The following is a 22780-nucleotide window of genomic DNA, read 5'->3' as shown; positions in this document are numbered from 1 at the left end:
TCCTGTGAATGTACTAAAAACCACTGAATTGTATACTTTCAAAGGGTCAACTTTATGGCATGTGAATCAGGGGCCTCCAAACCCAGGCCATGGACTGGTAGTGGTCCATGGGTTATTAGGAACCAGGCTGCACAGGAGGCGGTGAGCAGTGGGCGGGCGAGCATTGCCACCTTAGCTCCGCCTCCTGCCAGATAAGCAGTGGCATCAGATTCTCAAACGAGCAAGACCCTTATTGTGAACTGTGCATGTCCGAAAGATCTAAGTTGCATGCTCCGTCTGAGAATCTAACGCCTGATATGATCTGAGGTGGAAGAGTTTCATCCCAACCCCCAGCCCACCCCACTCCACCCTATCTGTGGAAAAATTGTCTTCCACGAAACCGGTCTCTGGTGCCAAAAAGGTTGGGGACCACTGATGTAAATTATATCTCCAATACACACACATCCTGTTAATAATGGAGCAGGGGTGGTCCTGATGGATAGTGCCTCCAGGTACCTGTATTGTGTAGACACAAATACAAATGCTCTCCAGATAAACATATCTTCAAACCAATTTTTATCATTTATTAATAACATTCTAAGGAATAAGAGACCACACTCAAAAATCACAAAATACACGAGAAAATGAGGCATTCATGAGGAAACAAGACATCCATACCTCTTTGTCTGGTAACTCTAGTATCTGAAGTATTTGCTTGTTAAACAATTGCCAACAAATTAGACAAGCAAAGACTTCAAATGCTAGAATTACCAGACAAAGAAGTACACAAAACTACATTAGAAAAAAATGTTTAAAAAAGAGACTATAAATAATAGCCCAAAATATTTGAAAGAAAGCTAGATGGAAATTCTAGAAATAAAAAAAGTAGTAATTGAAATTTTAAAAACTCAACAGCAGATTAGATATGACCAAAGTGAGAATTAGAAAATAATTATAATTCACTAGGCATGGTGGCTCACGCTTATAATTCTAGCACTTTGGGAGACCAAGGCAGGAGGATCACTTGAGCCCATGAGTTCAAGACCAGCCTGGGCAACATAGTGAGACCTTGTCTCTACAAATAATAAAATTAGCTGGGTATGGTGGTGCATACCCGTGGTCCCAGCTACTTGGAAGGCTGAGGTGGAAGGATCGCTTGAGCCTGGGAGATGAAGGTTGCAGTGAGCTGTGATTGTGCCACTATACTCCAGCTTGGACAACAGAGTGAGACCATCTCGAAAGAAAAAAAAAAGAGTTAGAAAATAAATGATAACAGAATGCTCAAAATGAGATTTAAAAACAGAAAAATATGATAAGAGGTTAAGAGAGAAAAAGAGTGAGAAAGTTCAACACACAACTGATTGGAGTTTAGGAGGAGAAAACGGAGAAAGTAGAAGTGAAAATATTTCTTTAATTTTTATTTTTTTATTTTTTATTTGAGACAGAGTCTCACTTTGTCACCCAGGTTGGGGTACATCTCAGCTCACTGCAGCCTCCACCTCCTGGGTTCAAGCAATTCTCATGCCCCAGCTTCCTGAGTAGCTGGGATTACAGGTGTGCCATACACCTGGTTAATTTTTTTGTATTTTTAGTAGAGATGGGGTTTCACCATGTTGGCCAGGCTGGTCTCAAACTCCTGACCTCAGGTGATCTGCCCACCTCAGCCTCCCAAAGTGTGGGGCTTATAGAAGTGGCAATATTTTAAAAGGTAATGGCTGGAAAATTTCCCAAACTAATGAGAACTATAAACCTTCATGTTAAGGCGGCTTCTTAGGAGACTAAATTGAAAAAGAAACATATACCTCTATCATAGCGAAACTGCACAAAAACCACAGACTAAGACTAGGTCTTAAAAGCAACCAGAGGGGAAAAAAATGATAAATCATCTATAGAAGGTGACAATTACAGCTGATTTCTCAGCAGTGACAATGGAAGCCAAAAGACAGTGGATAAATATTTTCAACGTGCTGAGAGAGAAAACTATAATTGTACATTCAGCAAGCTATCTTTCAGAAACATCTTCAGACTATCAAATAAAAACATGTTCAGTCAAAATTAAGCTTTTCAACCATTTATACTAAAGGAAATTATAACAAATTTCTTTCAAGCAGAAGAAAAACAATCCTTAATGAAAGATATCAGATGCAAGTCAATGTAATGAGCAAAGAAAACAACACATGTGTGAATAAATCTAAAGGAACACTGAATTTATGAAATAATAACAATAATTTCTCATTTGTGAAATTAATAAAACAAGATGGAACAAATCCTGCATAACAATAGCTCATAAGTCTGGCATGGGATAATTAGAATCATGTTGCGTGGGAGAAGGGTAACTTTGAGTTCTGTGAAAAATGCATTTAAAATACCTCTCTAAAGAATAGAAATAGGCCGGGCGCGGTGGCTCAAGTCTGTAATCCCAGCACTTTGGGAGGCCGAGACGGGCGGATCACGAGGTCAGGAGATCGAGACCATCCTGGCTAATACGGTGAAACCCTGTCTCTACTTAAAATACAAAAAACTAGCCGGGCGACGAGGCGGGCGCCTGTAGTCCCAGCTACTCGGGAGGCTGAGGCAGGAGAATGGCGTAAACCCGGGAGGCGGAGCTTGCAGTGAGCTGAGATCCGGCCACTGCACTCCAGCCTGGGTGGCAGAGCAAGACTCCATCTAAAAAAAAAAAAAAGAATAGAAATAGAGGCCTGGCATGGTGGCTCATGCACTTTGGGAGGCCGAGGTGGGAGGATTACTTGAGGCCAGGAGTTTGAAACCAGCCTGGGCCACATAGTGAGATTCTGTCTCTACCAAATAAAAAAAATTAACCAGGCATGGTGGTACATGCCTGTAGTTGCAGCTACTTGGGAGGCTAGGGTGGGAGGATCCCTTGAGCCCAGGAGGTCAAGGCTGCAGTGAGCTGTGATGGTGCCACTGCACTTCAGCCTGGATGATAGAGCAAGACCCTGTTTCAAAAAAAAAAAAAAAAAAAAAAAAAGAATAGAAATAGAATGTGTCACTTCCAAATTGGTAGAGCTTGGAATGATATAAAATGAATACTGCCTAAAACCAAAAATTAAAAAAAAAAATCAATAATAGATAGCAACACAAGCAGGTTAGAGATATGGAAAAAAATACTAAGATAATCAGTTAAAAGGGTTGAGAATGTTTGATTCTGGGGAACAGAAAATGATGATGATAGGAGTAGTCAGAGTTTTATTACAGCCTTATACAATCTATTTGATCTTCAAACTATGTATAAGTCTGATAAAAATAAAAGCTGTATTTGTAAAAAGTTGAATGACAAATAAGGGTAAATGTCTGCAGTGCCTGATAAAAATGTCTAGCATCCTTAACACACAAATAACTTTTTCAAATCCCTAAGATGTACCCCTCGTAGACAAAGAACATGAATGTGCAATTCACAAAAGGAAATATATAAGTGGAGAATAAATACATGAAAGCGTTGTTGAAAAGCAAGGTACAAACCCAAACTAGAAAGGACCTTTTACATTACTTGTTTATTTTTGCATATCAAATTGGCAAAGATTTAAGAATAATATCTAATGTCGTTACAGGTACTTTCATACGATATTGGTAAAAATACAATTAACACAGTCCTTTTGGTGAGGAATTTAGCAATCCATTGCAAAAGCATTAAAAATAGGCATATATTTTGGCCCAAGAATTCCATTTCTGGAAATTAGTTCTAAGGAAATGATTAGGAAGTGTGCAAAGTTTCAGGTATAAGGAAGTTTATCACAGAATTGTTTATAATAATGAAAAGTGGAAACAACCTAAATTTCTACAATAGGGAGTTAGTTAACTTAATTACGAGACAACAACATTTTAAAGGACTGACCAAAATATATTGTTGATACAGTTTTTCTTATGTATTATGCTCACACTATATTGTTAAATGCAAACACAAATTATAAAATAGTATGTATCATATTATTCCATGTTATTAAAAATATGTCTATGACAAATGTGTCTCCTAAGAAAAAGAACAAAAATGGTTGGTATCTTGATAAAAGGATCCCAGGTCTACGGACCTGGAGAAGCCACTTAGGAATGGGCTTTCTGGGATCCCCAGACTGCCTCTGAAGGTAGGTGAAGTCTGTAGACCTTTTATAGAAAATTGGCTCATGCAACTTGCTACTAACCAAGTGTGCAGGTAGGAGTTCCAGTGACATTTCTGAAACATAATATAAGCATGTGAGTGGCTTTTGATGGCATAGCTGAAAGACTGATGAGTTTCCTTGTGCCTTGGCTGCTCTGCCCCTGGATGCCTAACTACTCTCAGTAACAGTCCTGACCATAACTGGTGGCTCATGACCACTTCTCCAGAGCAGCCAGACACAAGATACACCCTTGGCCAGTGCAGCCACTGCTGGCCCCTGCTGGCCCCAAAGACCTGCCTTCTGTGGTTACACCTCCACTTCTTCTCAGTGGGCACCAGAGTCGCCTGCACTGGTGAGAAGCTACTGCTTTCCGTGTCTCTAGAAATTCAATTCTTAATAAGAGAGGCAGTGGGGGAATGCACAGACTGTGGTTCAAGTCAGACCATGTAGGTTAGACTTCTGGCTCCACCTCTTTCACACCCTATGATCTTAAGTGAGATTCTTAATTTCTCCATGCCCCAGCTTGCCTTCTGTAAAATGAGGATATTAACAGTATCTCCCTCACTGGGTGGTTGTGAAAACCAGTGGAATGTAGACATGTAAGAGCATAGGAAGAGTACCTGGTACATAGTGAATGCTATATATGTCATAGCTATTAAATGGATTTAGGGTTGTCAACTTTGAAGAAATAGATTTGGGTAGATGACCTTGGCAGGCACTGCTAATCAATCAAAGCTCAGTGTCCCAATCCTTCTTCAGGTAGTGGACCAGAGCCCGTACCAGAGCGGCCCCAGGCTCCTAAGCCCTCTTGGAAGCTAGGAATCCACTCTGATAAAAGCACTGAGGCTAGACAAATGGCTGCAGGAACAGTCTGGGCCTCGCTGAATTCCACTCCACGACACCTCTCCTAGGAGGTATAGGGAGAGCTTAGGGCGCACAGGGTGAGACCTGGGACCACCTCCAGCACAGCAAGCTCTTGAAGTCACTGGCTCATGCAATTTGCTACTAACCAAGTGTGTAGGTAGGAGTTCCAGTGACATTTCTGAAACAAAATGTAAGCATGTGAGTGGCTTTTGATGGCATAGCTGAAAGACTGATGAGTTTCCTCACGGATCCTTGGGAAACAATACGAAACAATATGAAAGATATTCCACTGTCCCCTATTGAACTCCGGGTGCCCCTCTATATCTCTTATTGCCTAGAAACTTTTCCTTAGGAAAGGGATTAATAAACCACACAGCTGGGGCAGGCAACACCCCCACTGCCACTGGAGGTCTTGTTTGTGAACATCCAAGTGCTTTACACCATTCCCGGCGCCATCTCAGCGGGGACAACGGGTCAAATGCTAAAATATGTACTGAAGTCCAATGACTGATCCTTTCTGAAGCCCTGAGTCAGTTAGGGCCGCTGTGGATGAATTCTGTTGAGGGCATGGCTCCCTATTCAGCACCTGTATAAACCCTGAATAGAGAGTAATTTGGAATAAATCTGCCACATGGGGGGGTGAGGTGTCCAAGAACCTGCTCTTATTCTTGGTGGAGAAGAGAAATGACCCTGGAGAAATGGAAAGGAGACAGGATTCCTCAAGCTTCAGAGTCTGTGCCCAATGAAGTCAGGAGTAAGGAGAAGAGGCTGTGTCCCCTCAGATATTCATGGGGTGAGGGGGGTACCCTGGAGGCTCAGTAGACTGGTGCTATGCATCTCACCCGGGCCAGCTTCGCAGATGGTCGGAGATGATCATTCAAACCCCATTCACACCAACCCTCTTCATATTGGAGATGAGACATCCCATTTCTCAGGTATCTTTTGAGCTGAAAATGCCATCCTTCCCTCTGTACTTAGCCCCCTGTGCTGGGCTGTAACTTTCCCTTGTACCATGAATGGAGATTAAATTAACAAGAGAGTTTTATTGCTTGCTTTGCCTGTTTTTTTTTTTTTCCTCCTAATTGACAACTTCCACTTCTGTAGCGTCTTAATGTTCCAAAACATCTGTTTGTGAACCAGCATCATCAGGGATGCTAGCACAGCCCAAGAATAGAATTTCCTAATTAGCAGCTGCTACAGAGTCAACTCCTTGCTACCCTCCACTCCCTGCCCGTGATTTGGGGCTTTTCAACTTGCATTGTTTCGGAGCAGTGGAGTGAGTAGGAGCATACAGGGAGTGTGCTGTGTTATCCAAAAAGGCAATTTCCTCCTGGAGGGTCCACCCCACCCCCACACCTCGGCATCAACCCCCACAGCGGGCCAAATGACAAGCACTGCCAGCTACAAGCTTGTGTTTCTGAGGCACACAGTTGAAGAACAAGCCCTTTATTTTCTTTTCCCTCCATTTGGATTCAGATTTCACTAACATCTATTTAGGGCTTACCACGTGCTAAACATTTTCACATGCATTATCTCATTAATACCCTGTCAAGCGGGTATTATTATCCTCATACGGCACATGGGGAAACTGAGGGTCAGAAAGATTAAGTGATTGTTCCAGGTCACACACTCAATAGCAGTACAGACACAGTCTGAACCCAGGGCTCATTCCATCACACTCCAGCTTATTCCGTGAGGCTTTAAGGCACTGGCCAGAAGAGCAGAGCCAAAAAAAAAACCAAAAAAACAAAAAAAGCCCCCCACAAAAAGCCAAACTGCAGCTTGAAACACAACTGTGCTGACCTTGTTTCTCCCTAAGAGGAATGAAATGCTGCCTATCACATGGGCTTTGGAATCAGACTTGATTTGACAACAGCTGCACATTATTAGCTAGAAGACGGAGCAAGAGGACTTCAAAATCAGCTTCTAACTCAGGATTTTTATGCATAACGAAAGAATAAGAGAGAAAGAGTGGAGCCATAATGGAGAACGAGCTTGAGGAACAAGAAAAGTCTGTTTTTGAAATGTGACGTTTGGGGTGATGTTACAACTTCCAAGTGAAAACGTCTGGCAGACAGTTAAAAGATTCAGGACTGCTGATTAGGAGAAGGCCAGGATATGACATACGAAGGGAAAAATCAAGGATCGAGGACTGATTTTGGGGAAAACTTGAATGTGGAGACAGAAGAGCCAGTGACAGAGACACAGACGACAAGGGAAGGATAGGATGAAATTAACGGTAGGAGCCAGGGAAGAGGAAGGCAGTGACACCAGCCCTACAGAAAGTCCCTAGGCCTTTCTAGGGTGTGGCCTGGTAGAAGAAAGATGAAGGTCATGCTGCTTAAAAGGGAGAGGTTCCAGAACAGTAAGACACTGATCCCCAGCTGCGGAATTCCCTGTTCCTGCCTCCCCGGTAGAGCATTCCTGGGATCCTCAATTTGGGGTCTGGTGGACCACATTCAAATGAAAATATACCTACACTGTTGCAGATACCAGCAACAGATCCTTACACCCATGAGAGTGGGTTTCTTTGTCATTTTAAGACATTTTCCTAAAATTTAATTGTTCATACAGGGAGGGGAGAAAACAGACTCTTTTTTTTTTTAAAGGACTTTTAGCACCCTCCTTTAAAATCCCCTTTGAGTATGATGGACGGCCACAGACTGAAGAGGGGCACAGCACTGTTCACAGGTCCTTTCCAGGAGAGTGAATCTGTGCTTCTCTTCCCACAGATCAAATTAGGAAAAAAATTCCCACGCATTTTACAATCGACAAAGTACTTTTCACAGGATAATTTCACGGCCTAAATTATCCCTTTAGATTCTGACCCTCTGAGTGGCAGGCAGGAGGGTAATTCTTGCCCTGTTTTACAGAAGTGGAGACTGAGGCTCAGTACAGAAGTCACCTGCCCAGGTTAACCCAGAAAATAGGTGGCAGAGCGGAGACTAGAGACCAGCTCCTTCATTCCAGTGTCTTTCCTAACTGACCACTTTCAAACGAAAACCAGTGAGGACTGAGCAGAGAGAAGCTCTTGCTAAACTGATTTCCAGCACGTGGCAAGCTCTACTAGCTAGCATCCACACTGCTTTACTTCCTCCATTCTGGCCAAAGTTACCTGGATTGTCTCTGGTGCCCCCATCCCTCTGCAAAGGTGACTACTACCCTTAGGGACCAAAGCAACCACTACTAGCCTGACCATCACAGGACTGAGGTCCGAGAGGAAGAGTAACAGTTTCAAATCTGCAATCCAACCAATGAGTAGCATTTATCAACTGAAAAAATACTTTCACACCCATTAGGAAGGCTATTATCAAAAAAGAAGAATGGAAAAGAAGTGCTGGCAAGGATATGGAGAACTCAGAACACTCCTGCATTGCTGGCGGGAATGTAAGATGGTGCAGCCACTGTAGAAAACAGTATGGCAGTTCCTCAAAACCTTAAGAGTTATGAGTTGATCCAGCAATCCGACTTCTGGGTCTATATCCAAAAGAATTGAAAGCAGGAACTCAAACAGACACTTATGCACCCATTTTCATAGCATTATTCACAACAGCTAAAGATGAAAGCAACCCAGCTATCTATCAGTAGATGAAAGGATAAACAAAATGTGGTATATATGTACAATGGGATATTATTCAGCCTTCAAAATGAGGGAAATTCTAACACATACTACATGAGTAAACCCCAAAAACATGATGGTAAGTGAAATAAGCCAGCCACAAAAGGACAAATATTACATGATTCCACTTTCATGAGGTATCAAGAATAGGCAAAATCATAGAGACAGAAAGCAGAATAAAGGTTTTCAGGGGCTGGGAGCAGGGATGAACAGGAAGTTATTATTTAATGAGTTTCTATTTGGGATGATGAAAAGTTTCAGTAAACAGATGGTGATGATGATTGCAACAACATTGTGATTGTACTCAATGCCACTGAACTGTATAGTTAAAAATGGTTAAAATGGTAAAGTTTATGTTGTACATATTTTACTACAATAAGAAATGTATGTATTTACTAGGCCAAGCACAGTGGCTCATGCCTATAATCCCAGCACTTTGGGAGGCCAAGGCGGATGGATCACTTGAGGTCAGGAGTTCGAGACCAGCCTGGCCAACATGGCAAAACCCTGTCTCTACTAAAACTACAAAAGTTAGCTGGGCATGGTGGCACGTGCCTGTAATCTCAGCTACTCAGGAGGCTGAGGTACAAGAATTGCTTGAACCTGGGAGGCAGAGGTTTCAGTAAGCCAAGAGCATACCACTGCACCCCAGCCTGGGTGACAGAGCAAGACCCTGTCTCCAAAAAAAAAAAAAAGTATGTATTTACTGAACACCAACCATAAGCAAGACACTGTGAGGGTTACAAGGACGAATCAGGTATAGAATCTGCCTCCAGGAGTTCCAGGAGAGCTGGACCATGTTAATAAGTCCCTATGATGCTTCTGAGGTATGAGAAGGGGCCCCCCAGGGGTAGAGACTGAGACTGTGCCTGGGAGTTTGGAAGGGGCAAGGCTGGGACTACACACCCATCCTCCCTTCCACGGCTGCCAGTCCCAGTCCCCTTCAGATAGCCGGAGCCCTTCCCCTGCAGGCCCTCTTGGCCTGATACCTTCCCCCAAGGGTCCTCCCAGTGAGGGGTATTTCAGGCCAGTGGCCAGCAGCAGGATATTCTGGGACATGCAAGAACCTTGGGGGCCTGTGGGAAGGTGGCTGCAGCCTCCCCAGAAAAGCAGCCACCCACTCAGCGAGGCCACTCTGGGCTGTGTTTTGAAACGCTGCTGCGGATGTAATGATTTTGGGTGGAGGACGTTTAGAAGCCAAATGAGTTCGTGTGAACAAAAGACTCAGCCCTCGATCTGGACTGTCCAGGGCTCTCGGGGAGTTTCGTTTCCTTCCTTGTTCTTGCCCTGAAAGAGGCAGCCCTAAGAAAAATCAAGCATGTTGGAAAGTGCTGGACTTGAGATTTGACGATCAGATTTTTAAAATGCTTCCCCTGCAAGCACTCTAGTGACGAAGAAAGTAAAATCTACCTCCCCTCCCTGTGAGGGGTCGACTCTTGTTCAGCTGAGCATTCTCTCCGGGTGACAGATGTCTGCTGGACTGAACCCAGACTCAGGGGAGGCCTGGCCTGGAGCTCCCAAGTCAGGGTCAGCCTTCCAGAAATAGAACCAGCTCTGAGGTGGCCTTGGGCATGAAGGAGGGATGCAGCCTATCCCAGCAGGAGTGAAAGATGAAGGACCTTGAGGTGACCTCAAGCTCTTTGCTTTAAAAAGAATTCTATAGGTTTTTTTTTCCTCCAAGGCCTTGAGAAAAAGTCCTAGGGTCAAAGGTCACAAGATTCCCATTTGGTTAAATAAGTGAACAAAAGGCTTTCTGCAAGGAGGAAAGGGGGTCTACCTTGTTTGTAGGGGCACCTTCCTTGCTGCCTCCATTTTCTTTGCCCCTCTCATCCTTTGACAAATAAATATCCAACAGAGTGGCTGAAGAGGAGGCTCTTTGGTAAAGGGGGAGTTTCTAGAAAGAAGCTGAAGCCGGTAGCTCCCAGTCCCCGCTGGATGCAAAGGCCAAGGGCACCAGCGGGGTGGTGCAGGCCTCCGGGTCTCCTGTGTTGTCACCGTCACATTCGATCACACCCAGAGAGGAAGCTGAGTGGCAGGGCTCCACCAAAGGAGACCTGCCAGGTTAGCGAAACAATAAAAGGCAAGGAAAACATCCTGGTTCCGAGGAGGAAGAGCGGGGGAGAGGCAGGCGCAGGAGGGGCGGGAGGAAACGGGCCTGCTCCCGGGGGTGTGCGCACTGGGCAGCCCGGCCTGGGCCCGGGCCCCGGAGGCCACACGGCTGAAGGCTGACTTTCAGAAGCTCTGCAGTTAATTTACTCGACAGACCTCTGTGAAGTGGCCGAGGACTCTGAGGAAATCATAGAAATAATTTGTCTGGAGCGTTGACGATTGCTAGAAAATGGAGCCGTGGAGTGATGTTTCAGCACAAAGGGCTCTGAGGCCCGTGCTGGCTGACGGGAGGGAGCGTCAGCGGCCTCCGAGGGGAGAGGCTAAAATCTAGTTAAGGGAGAAATGTAAAGTCTGCAAATGCGTTTTGTAAATCAAGATTGAGAAACCTGACATTCTGTTCAAATATAACCAGTATTTTAAAAAATCAGTTGTATACCATAGCCAGTTAAGAAAGAGATAAAACAGAGAAAGAGGAAGAAAGGAAGGGGGCTGAAAAGAGAAATAAGACAAAAAGAAATAAAGCTAAGTAATTTTTTCAAAACACATACCAGAGCAGGACAATAATAATGATTATTATCATTATATTGCAGCCAAAACGTAGGTAGCATCCACTCCATGCCAGCCACTGTGCTAAGCATTTCACATGGACTGTCTCAATCCGTCCTCACGACAGCCTTATGAGGTCCTCCCGTTATTACCCCTGCTTTTCTGGTAAGGAAACTGAGGTGTAGTGAGATTAAGTAATTTGTCTAAGGTTACACAGCAAATAGTAAAACTGGATCCAAACCCAGGTCCGTCTGACTGCAATGAAAATCTAGTTTAAAAAAATACAGAAATAGAGAAAGAATGAAGTAAGAAAGAACAAAACTAAGACTGAGCGCTCCAGAGAAAGAGTAACATGGACTGAAAGCAAAAGCCAGAAAGGACAGAGCCAGGCTTCCTCCTTGTGGGCTTCGGGGATGTCTCACTAACGACACTGGGATCCAAATTGCAATTTCCTGACACAAACAGGGATATGACATCTTGATGTCCTATGTAACTCACTGTCCAAATGGAATTCAGCACTCTGATATGATTTAGAAGAAAGGGAAGAAGCAAGGATGGGAGGAAGGGAGAGCGAGGAGTCCATGCTGATTACATGCAAGTAAGAAAAGGCGGCAAAGCACGAAGATGATGGGTTTGAGTGCATTATTGGGAGATTATTGGGACCATTAGCAAGCAAAGGGAGGTCAGATTGTGGAGGAGGAAGGGATGATGTGTTTGCATGTATAACTGTTACCTGTTGGTTTAAAGTGAAGCTCACCAAATCTGTGTGAATGCTGGCAGATGGCTGAAGACGCAGACCTGGATTATAGTTGGAAGTGCTCAAACAGGTGAAGCCACACTGTGTTTTCTCTCCAAGCCTTTGTCCCGCAGTTCTCTCTACCTAGACTGTCCTACTTCCTTCCCCTTGGCCTCCCAGCAAACTCAGCTCAGAGATCACCCCTACCAAGAAGTCTTCCCCAGAGACAACTCTCTCCCTCTGGACTATTTTATCTTGTTACACAATTCTAGCTTATTCTCTCACAATCCTAGGTCTCTTATGAGAGACTGTGGCTCATAGCAGGCACTCCGTAAATGTTCACTGAACCAAGGGGGAGGCAGAAGGTCAAGGGTAGAGTTGTGAAGGACATCCCATCTGGTGGGAGGCAGAAGAGATGGGAAAGCGTTAGCCATGGCAATCACAGACAGATGACAGGACAGAGACGAACAACTGAAAAGGCTATTGAGATTTCCCAGAAATGTTCTCCCTTTCTCCAACTCCTCTCCAACTTTCCACTCATCCTTCCATGTCTACCTCTTCCTGATGCCTGCCTCTCTTAAAGACATAACGCCTGATGTGTTCCCAGGAAGCGTTCATAACTAACACGTACACAGCATATGAATGTTTACAAAGCGTGTCCCCGTGGATCAGTTCCATTCATCCTTCCAACAACACTGTGAAGTCAACCAAACAGTTATCGTCTCCATTTTACAGATATGGAAGCAGGTACAAAAGTTAAATGACTTGCCCAAGGTCATAGCCAGTTCACTATATCACAACTAAAACATCGTTCTGTCCAGTTACAAGTGCTTTCACAGCCATAATTGTATTTGCTTCTCCTCAAAAATCTTGTTAGGAGCAGGAAAGTCTTTACTATCCCCAATTTTAATATGAGGAAATTAAGGCCTAGAGACATTAGGCAGCTATCCAATGCCACAGAGGCGGAAAGCGGAAGGGGTTAAGCACAGGTCCTCCAACCCCCGCCAGAGCTCCATGGCATCTCTCCCCAACTCTGCCAGCAGCTACAGCCAGTAGCACTCCATTACCATAAAGCATGACTGTACTAGAAATAATTCCTAACAAACCACAAGAATTCCCCTACCCAAGTGGACATGGTCTTCTTCAAAGAGGTCCCAATAAGACAATACTTAGTCCATCAATACTGTTATTGCTCAAACCATTTTCTAAAATTTGCTACTTTTCTTTTTTCATATATATGTATGTGCATATATATATATATACACATATACACATACACACACACACACATATATATATATAAATAAATTATAGAGATGAGGTCTCACTATGTTGCCCAGGCTGGTCTTGAACGCCTGGCCTCAAGCAATTCTCCCGCCTCAGCTCCCAAAGTGCTGGGTTTACAGGTGTGAGCCACTGTGCCCAACCCAATTGGCTAATTTTCAATAGAGCCTGCAGAATATTATTCTCTTGAGTTTCCTGAATAATGATACATTTCCATCCCTTGATAATGATGTTGGATTATTTTGGAAACACAAAACTTCAAAGACGATCTGAGGAAAGATGCAGGAGATGGAGATCTGCGACCCCATTTTCAATCCAGGAGGTTTGCTGCAAGAAACAACAGGGAGTTGCCTGTGTGGCTCACACACACTCTGAAGGTGGCTCTCAACTCCTTCAAACACTTGTGAAGCACGTGTTGATAACCCCCAAAGGTTCTGATCTGAAGAATATTCATTGACCACAGAGGTCCAAGTGGGACTGATTTTCAAAGGCTTCTTATTTTGTGGTCACACCTGGCATACTGCCTTTATTTAATCCTGGTTGCCTTCTATATGGTCATCTGGTCTCCTCAGATGACCATAGGTGAGGGCTGTTGCACTTGGTTTTTCTGACTTCAAATCATGAAAGTTGGCTCTTTCCTCTTCATGTTTAAGGCTAAGAAGCAAGAGAGAGTTCTAGGGATACCAAAGGGTGAGGTTGGCAGGGGTCCAACGAGGGGAAGACCAGGTAACAGAGGTCTTTGGAACATGGACTTGAACCCTAGGCAGGGAGCTTGCCCGCTGTCCAATAAAATACCTGGAGGGCAAGGTGCGGGGGGTGGGGGTGTTGCTGTCAACACAATGACCAGTGTAAACGGGCACTGGTTTCAGTAGCATTTCTAGAGCTCTCCTGCCCAGGCATCAAGCTGTCTGCTTTATAGGTGTTATACTGCACTTATCCATTCTGAGCAGGGCTCTTTCTATTAATAGCCCATTTGACAGATGAGAAACTGACCGCACAGAGAGGCTAAATAACCTACCACAGTCCTACAGCTGGCAAGTGGCACTGCTGGGGTTTGAATTGAGACTGTCTGATCCTTCCAAGCCGGGACCTCTGTGGCCTGTGACTGCAACACCAGCAGGGCTCTCATCCACACCCTGGCAAAAGATGACCCCTGAAAAAGTCTCACCACATGGCCGTAATAAAGGTCCTGGTGGCCAGGGAGGTGGCAGGAATGAAACCCGTCCCTAAGTTGAAGTGTTTCCATCTCCTATCACCCAGAAAAGGAAAATGGAGTGGTTTTCAATTCTAGCCCAACATATGATAATCACTAGTCACAGCCCTGCACAAGGAACATCCCTCCAGGTGACAAGCAGGCATCTCTCTCCTGACTCTTGCTACTCCTTCCTCCAATTTAATTCTTCAGTTCCCAGGTGGAACTGCAGAGCCACCTGAAGAGCTTGACCTTGGCCTCTGCCCTCTTCTTGTCACTTTTCTTCTTCTCCCATCTTCATTTCCCAGCCTATCAGAGACATTAAGGAGAAACTTGCCAACTTATCAAATCCATCTTTGCCTTCAGCACCTTCTCTGCACAGATAGATGGGGGCTCCTGTTATTCAGGGTCTTCAGTGAGGTCAGATCCTCCCTCAAGTCCCCCAAGACATTCCAGGAGTTGGGAACACGGTCTTGCCTCCCCGCCATACCATCTGACCTGTAAACTTTCCTCAAAAATGTTTACATGACAGGAAAGCTAGAATGAAGTTCAAGTACCTCAGAGCTAAAATATTAAGCAAAAGGAAACTGTCCATTTTTAATAGCCTCTGTAGACTTTGCAGATGGTCCTTCCAGCTCCTTAAGAATCCTTGCAACTAGGGCCCCACACCACGTGGTGGTACAGACCCTGCTGCATGACCCTCCATGGCACCTAGAGGAAAATCGACCTCCTTACCATGGTTCTCACGGCCCTGGGTGATCCAGGCACCCTGGCCTTCCTTCTTGCCAATCCTGAGACAAGGCAAACTTAGTCCTGTCTTAGATCATCTGCCCTGACTGCTCCCCCTGCCCGGAAGGCTCTTGCTGCTATAGGCAGGGGGACGCCATGTGCCAAGTCTCCAAGACAGGAATGAGTTTGGCATGTATTAACAGTTGTCTGGTGTAAGTGGGGAGCAGAGCAAGAGAGGGTGAGAGAGGTGGCCGGTCAGATCCTGCAGGCCTCATATTCCAATTTAGGGGGTCTGGATTTTATTCTAAGTACAATGCAAAGCTCTTGGAGGGTGTTAAGCCTCCAAGTAAGGTTGACCTGAATTACATTTTAAGAAGATCACTCTGGCTTCTCTGAGTATAGATTAGAGAGACAGCATAAGTGGATGCAGAGAACAGAAAAGAGCAGTGGGGAGGAAGAGAGCAGATTCACCATGTATTCTGGAAACAGAATCACTTGGAGTTGCCAAAGAAAGAATCACAGTAGTGGGTGAGGAAAGGAGAGGAATGGAGGGTGACTTCTAGGCTTCTAGCTTAAGGAACTATGTGCACGGTGTTGCTAACTCCCGACACGGGAAGAGGCAGGAGTTGACGCAGGGTTAGGGGGTGAGAATCAAAGATTCTGATTCTCTCTGATTTTCCTATTCTTTTTCACCGTCAAACTTTGTCACAGGCAGGCCTTCCATGCCTATCATACAGTAGGCAGGCTTCTTCCTGCACTTTTAGGAGCCCCACTAAACAGCTCAGAATGGAGGCCAGTGGCCTTTCCCCAGACCTCATTCTCCCCAGTCTCCCTCTGCCTTTTAACTCGGATAGTTTCCAGATGAGAAGACAAGTCAAAGCAGAAAGCAGAAATATGTTAACTTACATGGACCTTCACAGACCTCCACATTTGATGCATAAACCGTGCTACATTCAGATTATCTGCCAATCCACAGCCAGCCTGCAAGTCACCCCCACCTCTCATTGCGCCCTCATGCTGGGCTGGCGTCCCTTCCTCCCCACCATCCACACTGGATGTTCTCCACCCGACTGGAGCTGATTTCCTCTTCCTCTGTGGCTTTAACTACTGCCCCTCAGGGCTGAATCTGGTCCTGGCCTCCCTCTAGTTCAGTTCCACATTCTCAGCCATCCACAGAATACTTCCAAGGGGACATGCAATCTTTACACTGAAAGGCTGAAACTGAAGGAGCCTCTTTAACAGCAAAGAGCTCCTCTCCATTCTTTCCCGTCATCCCCATGGCCAGGCAGTCTAGTACTCCAGCCTTACTCTTTTAAGTGGCACTTGCATCTCTCCCTTTCAATTTCCACTACCTCCACTCTAACCCATGCTCTGTCCTCAGTCTTTCCTCCCAACACATCAATACGAGGCCCAGCAGCATTCCAGTGTCTCTTAAACAACTACGGGGCTGTAGTGAGGGCAGATATGCATGTGGTTCATCTATGAGACCCCAGGTCCAAGCAGAAATGAACAAGCAAACTATGCTCTCCCTGTTCAAAAGCCATCCGGGGCTCCTTGGTGTGGATGGGATGAAGACAAACACCTTAACAGGCCTCTAAAGCCCTCCACAATCAGGTCTAATCCTCCTTTCCAGTCTTGTCTTCAATGATTGGTTGATCTGGGAGCCTAACTGGCCTCTTCAAGTCCTTTTCTCCAGCCTTACTGGGTGTTGATCACCTCCATTTTGAAAAGTCTTGAACTTTTCAACACTTGGGATCTTGCAGATGCCATTCATCCTCCATCTCTTTTATTTATTTATTTATTTATTTATTTATTTATTTATTTATTTATTTTGAGATGAAGTCTCACTTTGTTGCCCAAGATAGAGTGCAGTGGGGCATTCTCGGCTAACTGCAACCGCTGGCTCCCAGGTTCAAGCAATTCTCATGCCTCAGCCTCCTGAGTAGCTGGGATTACAGGCACGTGCCACCATGCTCAGCTAATTTTTGTATTTTGAGTAGCAACAGGGTTTTACCATGTTGGTCAGGCTGATCTCGAACTCCTGACCTCAAGTGATCCACCCACCTTGGCCTCCCAAAGTGCTGGGATTACACGCATAAGCCATCGTGCTCAGTCCATCCTTCACCTCTCTGTCTATCCACATCCCAGTCAACTTTCTTTTTTTTTTTTTTTTTTGAGACAGAGTCTCGCTCTGTCACCCAGGCTGGAGTGCAGTGGCGCGATCTTGGCTCACTGCAAGCTCCGCCTCCCGGGTTCACGCCATTCTCCTGCCTCAGCCTCCCGAGTAGCTGGGACTACAGGTGCCCGCCACCTTGCCCGGCTAGTTTTTTTGTATTTTTTAGTAGAGACGGGGTTTCACGGTGTTAGCCAGGATGGTCTCGATCTCCTGACCTCGTGATCTGCCTATCTCGGCCTCCCAAAGTGGTGGGATTACAGGCTTGAGCCACCGTGCCCGGCCCCAGTCAACTTTCAAAGTTAAATCAACTCCCCCCTTTCCCACTGAAGTCTCCCTGGACTATCCAGCCCCCAGTGGTTTCCACGTCTGCATGCCTATCTCCACCCTCACCATTCCTTTGGTCAGTATGATCTCCCGTGGCATTTCTTCAATTGTGAATCACTCATGCATCGTTAGTTCGCTTTTTACAATCTTGATGTGTGTGCTCCAACAAGACTGAATGTTCCCTGGGGGCATCACAGACATGCAATACAACCTTATCACCTGGCACGACTCTTCCACATAGCAAGGCTTCCATAAACATTTCCTGATTTACAAATCAGTCCAATTTGACACAAACAGAGACATCTGCCACACTCCAACAAAAGAAGAGTGAAAAACCAGGATAGAAACGTCTTTGTTTCTGTCTATGCCTGATGAATGGTGAGTGGGTAGAAAAGAGCATACATAGATGTTCAAATGAAAGCCATTTGACAGCATCTGCATGGAGTACCATTTAACCTCACCTCCTACTGGGCAGGTATTCATAACAACTGCCTCACAATGTCAGCCACTGCTCCACGTTCCCAGGAGAGGGCCTATTAAGAAAGTCACCAATTCATTTCAGCTTGGCTTATAATTAATGCAACAACCTCTAGCATCAATAACCTATGGATTGGCATATGAGTAGGGTATAATTTACAATCTCTATATAAAATGTCATTTTAAAGACTTGTGGCCTTGTCTCAGGCAATTTCAAACAAAATTTTAAAACATTTTACTCAATAGGTGTAAAAACTCATTGCCACTGCCATCTCCTCATATTTCCCCACCCCAACGCTGGCCCCTAATCTCTACAAAAAGGCAAGGCAAGGAATGGAGGGAGGGAGGAAGAAGAATGATGAGCGGGAGAGGATCTTAGAGATCGAGGACAACTGGCACCCCATTTTACAGATGAGAAAACTGAGACCTCCTGATATTGTGGGACAAGTAAATGGATTTGGTCAAAATCTATTTAAATCCTGCCGTCTCCATTTACTGTGTGATCTAACCTCTCCAGGCTACTGTTTCCAGAACTGTAAAAGGCAAATAACATCCCTCACAGGCTTGTTTTGGGGTTAAATGGACAAGGAGTGTGAAGGCACTGACCACACATAGGTGCTCAAAGGCCAGGGAGTCAAAAGTCAGACCCCAACTAGTTTCCTTCCTTGTTGCCTCCCCAGGATTCTTGGAAGAGAACATTTACTGCAGCTGAAACCTCCCATTCACACAAAAAGGACGCTGGAGACAGAGGGAAGCCACTGAAGAAGGCAGTAAGTGGCTAACAAAACCGCAACTGCCATGTGTTCTTTGCTTTCTTTCTGAGTGTCTCTGGACAAGGACAAGTTAAACTTCAGGAACACTGTTTTCAGCCAGCTGGGCAGGGCTGCTGGAAGGTAGGAGGGATCACTAGGAGGGCAGAGGCTCCTTCCCCAGCCTCCAGGACAAGGATGCAGAAACTGCCCACCTGGGCAGCAAATACATTTCAGTCTCCCTCAGTCCACACCATTCGGGTCTCTGGCAAAAAAATAACAGTTCAGCCTGTGCACACAGGCTGAGGAAAGCAATAAAAGGGTTCTTGCAAAGTAAAAAGGATGTGGCTTTTAAACACTCATGCACCACAGAGAGTCCCTTGCCCCTCCCGCCTTCCCCTTCTATTTGGGACACCCTCCATCAAAGCAAATAGGCTTCTCAGGAATCCCCACTACCACCCGCCGGCAAGCCTCTGCCAGGAGTGAGGTAGCGGCTTTCTGGAGGAAAGCCACTCTCCCTTCCCTGAGGGGCTGCCTCTTGCCCGCTGCACCTTGTAATGGTTCTCCCAGCAGCCAAGCTAAATGACGAAGTTGGCCCACAAAGTTAGAGCAATTCAGGCGACAGCTATTTAACAGTTCAGAAGGGGCTCAGCTCAAAGCACTTCCTTTCCTCTAGGGAGCTGCATTTTTCTAAGATTATTATTTCTTGGGCTGGCTGCTCAGCTACTCAGCGTCATTTCCCCTTTGGGTGGGAAAGTTCTTTCCTTCTGCACTGATTTTCATTATGATTTAAGCCTTCTCTCCCTCTCATCTGCAGATCTCACAATTAAAGCATAGCATATGGATCACAGAATCAAGGCATATAAACTTTGCATTCAGCTTAGAACTGTGGCTCGGAAGTCCTGAGTGGTAGAAAAACACACGCATAAAAAGAAAACCTCTAGGTCTCAGCATCTTGTCACCACTGGCTGAAACACCAGCAATAAACATCAACTGAACAGCCAGCAGGGTGACAGGTGGGCGCAAAAGCTTAACAATGGCTATATAAACAGGGAGCTGCTCTCCAGGGACTTACAGTCTAATACAGGCAAACAACCCACATAATAGAATGCAAATGTGGTCACTCAGCAATGAGAAGTTGAACTCTGCCAGGAGGAGAAGAGCTGGGAATGGCCCACAGGGAAGAAAAGGCCATCTGTGGCCCTTGCTGCTGACACGAGTGTATTTGGAAGTCCCATGGGCCAGGCCCTGACTACCAGCATCCCCATGGCATGAAGGGGCTGCAGGCAGCTTCCCCAGCAACCAAATGGAGCACGTTACTTGTGAGACTCAGGGCTTGTTAGCAGCAGTAGCATGGCGCCTCCCCAAACACAAAAATGCTGAGGGAGAGCTGGGATGACCATCTGTCAGGGGTGCTGCAGGGGCAGACATCTGCTGCAACAGTGTGGACTGGAGGACCTGTGGAGGCCCTCTCAGCATCGAGACCTTGCTGCCTTGTGAAATAAGTGATAGCATCTAGTGAAACATGAGGGCCAATCCAAAAGTCCCCAATCCTGGTTATCAGAAAACTCAGACTCACTGAAATCACTGAACACTGGTTTTCTTATGTGTTGTTTCTTTTTTATCCCTAAATGACACTGTTTGAGCCACTACCAGAAAAACAAGCACAAGTCATGCCTAGATCCTTGGCCATATGAGTAGCTTCTAGCAGCTTCAACAGGTGTTCATCTCTTCTAATCGCACCTTTCCAACATCTCTTCAGAGATTGGGCCTTCGAGCCACTGAAGAGGAGGCACTCCTTGGGTGGTGTCTGTGGGACACCAGGAGACCAGGAGAGCCTACTTAGGTAAGGGAAGGTGTGCACTATTTCAACTACTCTCTCGCTGCTTTCTGGGACTCTCACACGTATTCCTTCCAGTACCTCATATACCTGAAGACCCCATCACTCACCTCTGCAAAGGAATCAAACTGGGAAAGCCACAAAGCCAAGACTAGCAGTGCTACCTGCCACACCTGTGAGGGATGTTTGGGTCACATAAGGCCCCAATTCTTACCACCTGAGTCCTGTAAGCTAGCTGCCTCCACTGTCCCTATCTCTGTAATACCTACCTCTCTACGGTCTCTGGAGAGATCCCACCCCTAAGAGAAGGAAAGAGACTCATGTGCCAGCCCCATCCAGCCAGGGCTCCTGCAAGTCAGTGTCCCTCCCACCTATCCCCTAACAATAAGATGTGGGCCATTCAGCTAAGAAAGCCTGACTACTACCCAGAGAAATCTGCCTTCAGCTCTTGGGTGTCTCCTCTGAAATGTTCTCAATTCTCTGCACTCTATCTTCTGTTTAGAAAAACTCACAAAATACTACACAGTGTTCCTCAGTTACTTTTCTAGTTGGAGAAAGTCGGGAAATGTGGTCTTTTATGTTCTTGATTCCTTCCCGTGGAACTTAGCAAAATAGTGTATGCTGTAAGTTATCTAAAGTCAGGGTCACTCTGGGATGTGTCTCTTACAAGTCTTCAGAAGCTTATCTCTCCTCTCCCTTTTCTTACTGTTCCTCGGTTTCTCAATCTTATGCCAGTGATTTAAAAATTCACAAAATAAGGCATTTTGCCATAATGGGAATACTGTTGAATATGAAATTGAGTTTTACAGGAGAACTTGATTTTAAAATCCAAACTTCTTCTTATTTAACTCTAAGAAGCACCTCTAGGTTGGAGGAAGCAAGCTAATTCATGTGCCAGAAAGTCTGCATGATATGAGAAACTTAAATGAATTGTCAATTACGCGTACAAAAACCTCAACTTTCAGGGAAACTCCAAATCAATGTCCAGTGTTGCAAGCAACCCAGCTTCTTTGAATAGCCGGGACAGAGCATATGCCCTGTGTCACTCACAGGAAGGCAAAGGCTAACACCACCACGTTGCTGACTTTGTTCAAAGCACTTTCCATTTATTTTTACTTTCATTTTGTCACATCATCACTAGGAGGCTAGAAGGAACAGGCATCATCACTTCCATTTCACAGATGGAGAAAGTGAGCTCAAAGAGACAACATTCCCAAGGTCATAATGGTATTATGGTTAGAATTCCACTCAGTCTGTGACATATTTTTCCAGATCATAAGAAAGAACTGGACACAAAGGTAGCAGGGAGGAGAGGTCAGTTCCTTCTCTCTGCGTGGAATGGGCAGTGGCTATCACGGAGCAACAGTTCATTGGGAAAGGAAAGGGGAGGCAGGAGGCTCAGGGATGGTCCTGTATCAGCCTGTGCCTTGTAGGGGTTCAACCATGCAACCCCAACCGGGGTTCCTTTGCTTTCAAGTTGAACCAGTAGAGCGTTTTGTTTCAAACTACGTACATCCTTTGTCCTTTACAATATCGCGTGCTAGAACCCCTTAGAAAATCAGTTATTTAGATGAGAAAGTCCAGCCCTGTACCTGAAGAGGCCAGTTCTGTATAGCGGAAAAAATGAAACTGGGGACAGGCTGACCAGATATCAGAGGTGAGAGATGCTTTGGAGCCTTTTTCCCTTTTGCTTTCCTTTCCTTTCCATTTTCTTAAAGTGGGGTGGAAGAGATACAGGGTACCCCACAGGAAATAAGTTTTCTTCCAAAGGGTTGAGGGAGAACGGGATGGTCACACCCCTCAGTCCAGCCAACGGCGAAAGCGTCCCTCCCTACCCGCCGACCCTCAAGGTCCCGCACACGCCGGGCGAGGAGCCCCCACCCTGGGTCGCGCGGCGCGGAGGGGCCTACGGCTGGGGATACGGCCCGGGGCGCGCCCACGCCCGCAGCCCAGGCTGGCCCGGCGCCAGGTTCCCGGCTCTCACTCACCCGCGCTCCCGCCTCTGGGGGCCCGGCCGGAGGGTCCCCGCTGTGTCGCGGCG

At 45.7% G+C, this 22780-nt stretch overlaps 1 protein-coding gene and 1 long non-coding RNA gene across 3 annotated transcripts in view; one reads left to right on the top strand and one right to left on the bottom strand.

The window, feature by feature from the left end:
- HEG1 (heart development protein with EGF like domains 1) overlaps nucleotides 1–22774 on the bottom strand; it is an 89345-nt gene extending 66571 nt beyond the window's left edge. For both annotated transcript variants that reach the window (XM_017855351.1, XM_017855354.1), the window contains exon 1: nucleotides 22728–22774. The gene's annotated coding sequence lies outside the window, so the exon portion shown is untranslated. The remainder of the gene's footprint in view (nucleotides 1–22727) is intronic.
- The window catches only part of LOC108517435 (uncharacterized), a 3676-nt gene continuing 2770 nt past the window's right edge, over nucleotides 21875–22780 (top strand). Inside the window, exon 1 of the long non-coding RNA XR_001882105.1 lies at nucleotides 21875–22396. This is a non-coding gene — a long non-coding RNA (uncharacterized LOC108517435). The remainder of the gene's footprint in view (nucleotides 22397–22780) is intronic.

The sequence above is a fragment of the Rhinopithecus bieti genome, unplaced genomic scaffold (genome assembly GCF_001698545.2).
Source record: "Rhinopithecus bieti isolate Rb0 unplaced genomic scaffold, ASM169854v2 scaffold_39586, whole genome shotgun sequence".
In the NCBI taxonomy this organism is placed as follows: domain Eukaryota; kingdom Metazoa; phylum Chordata; class Mammalia; order Primates; family Cercopithecidae; genus Rhinopithecus; species Rhinopithecus bieti.
This window is presented reverse-complemented; position numbering and strand designations above follow the sequence as displayed.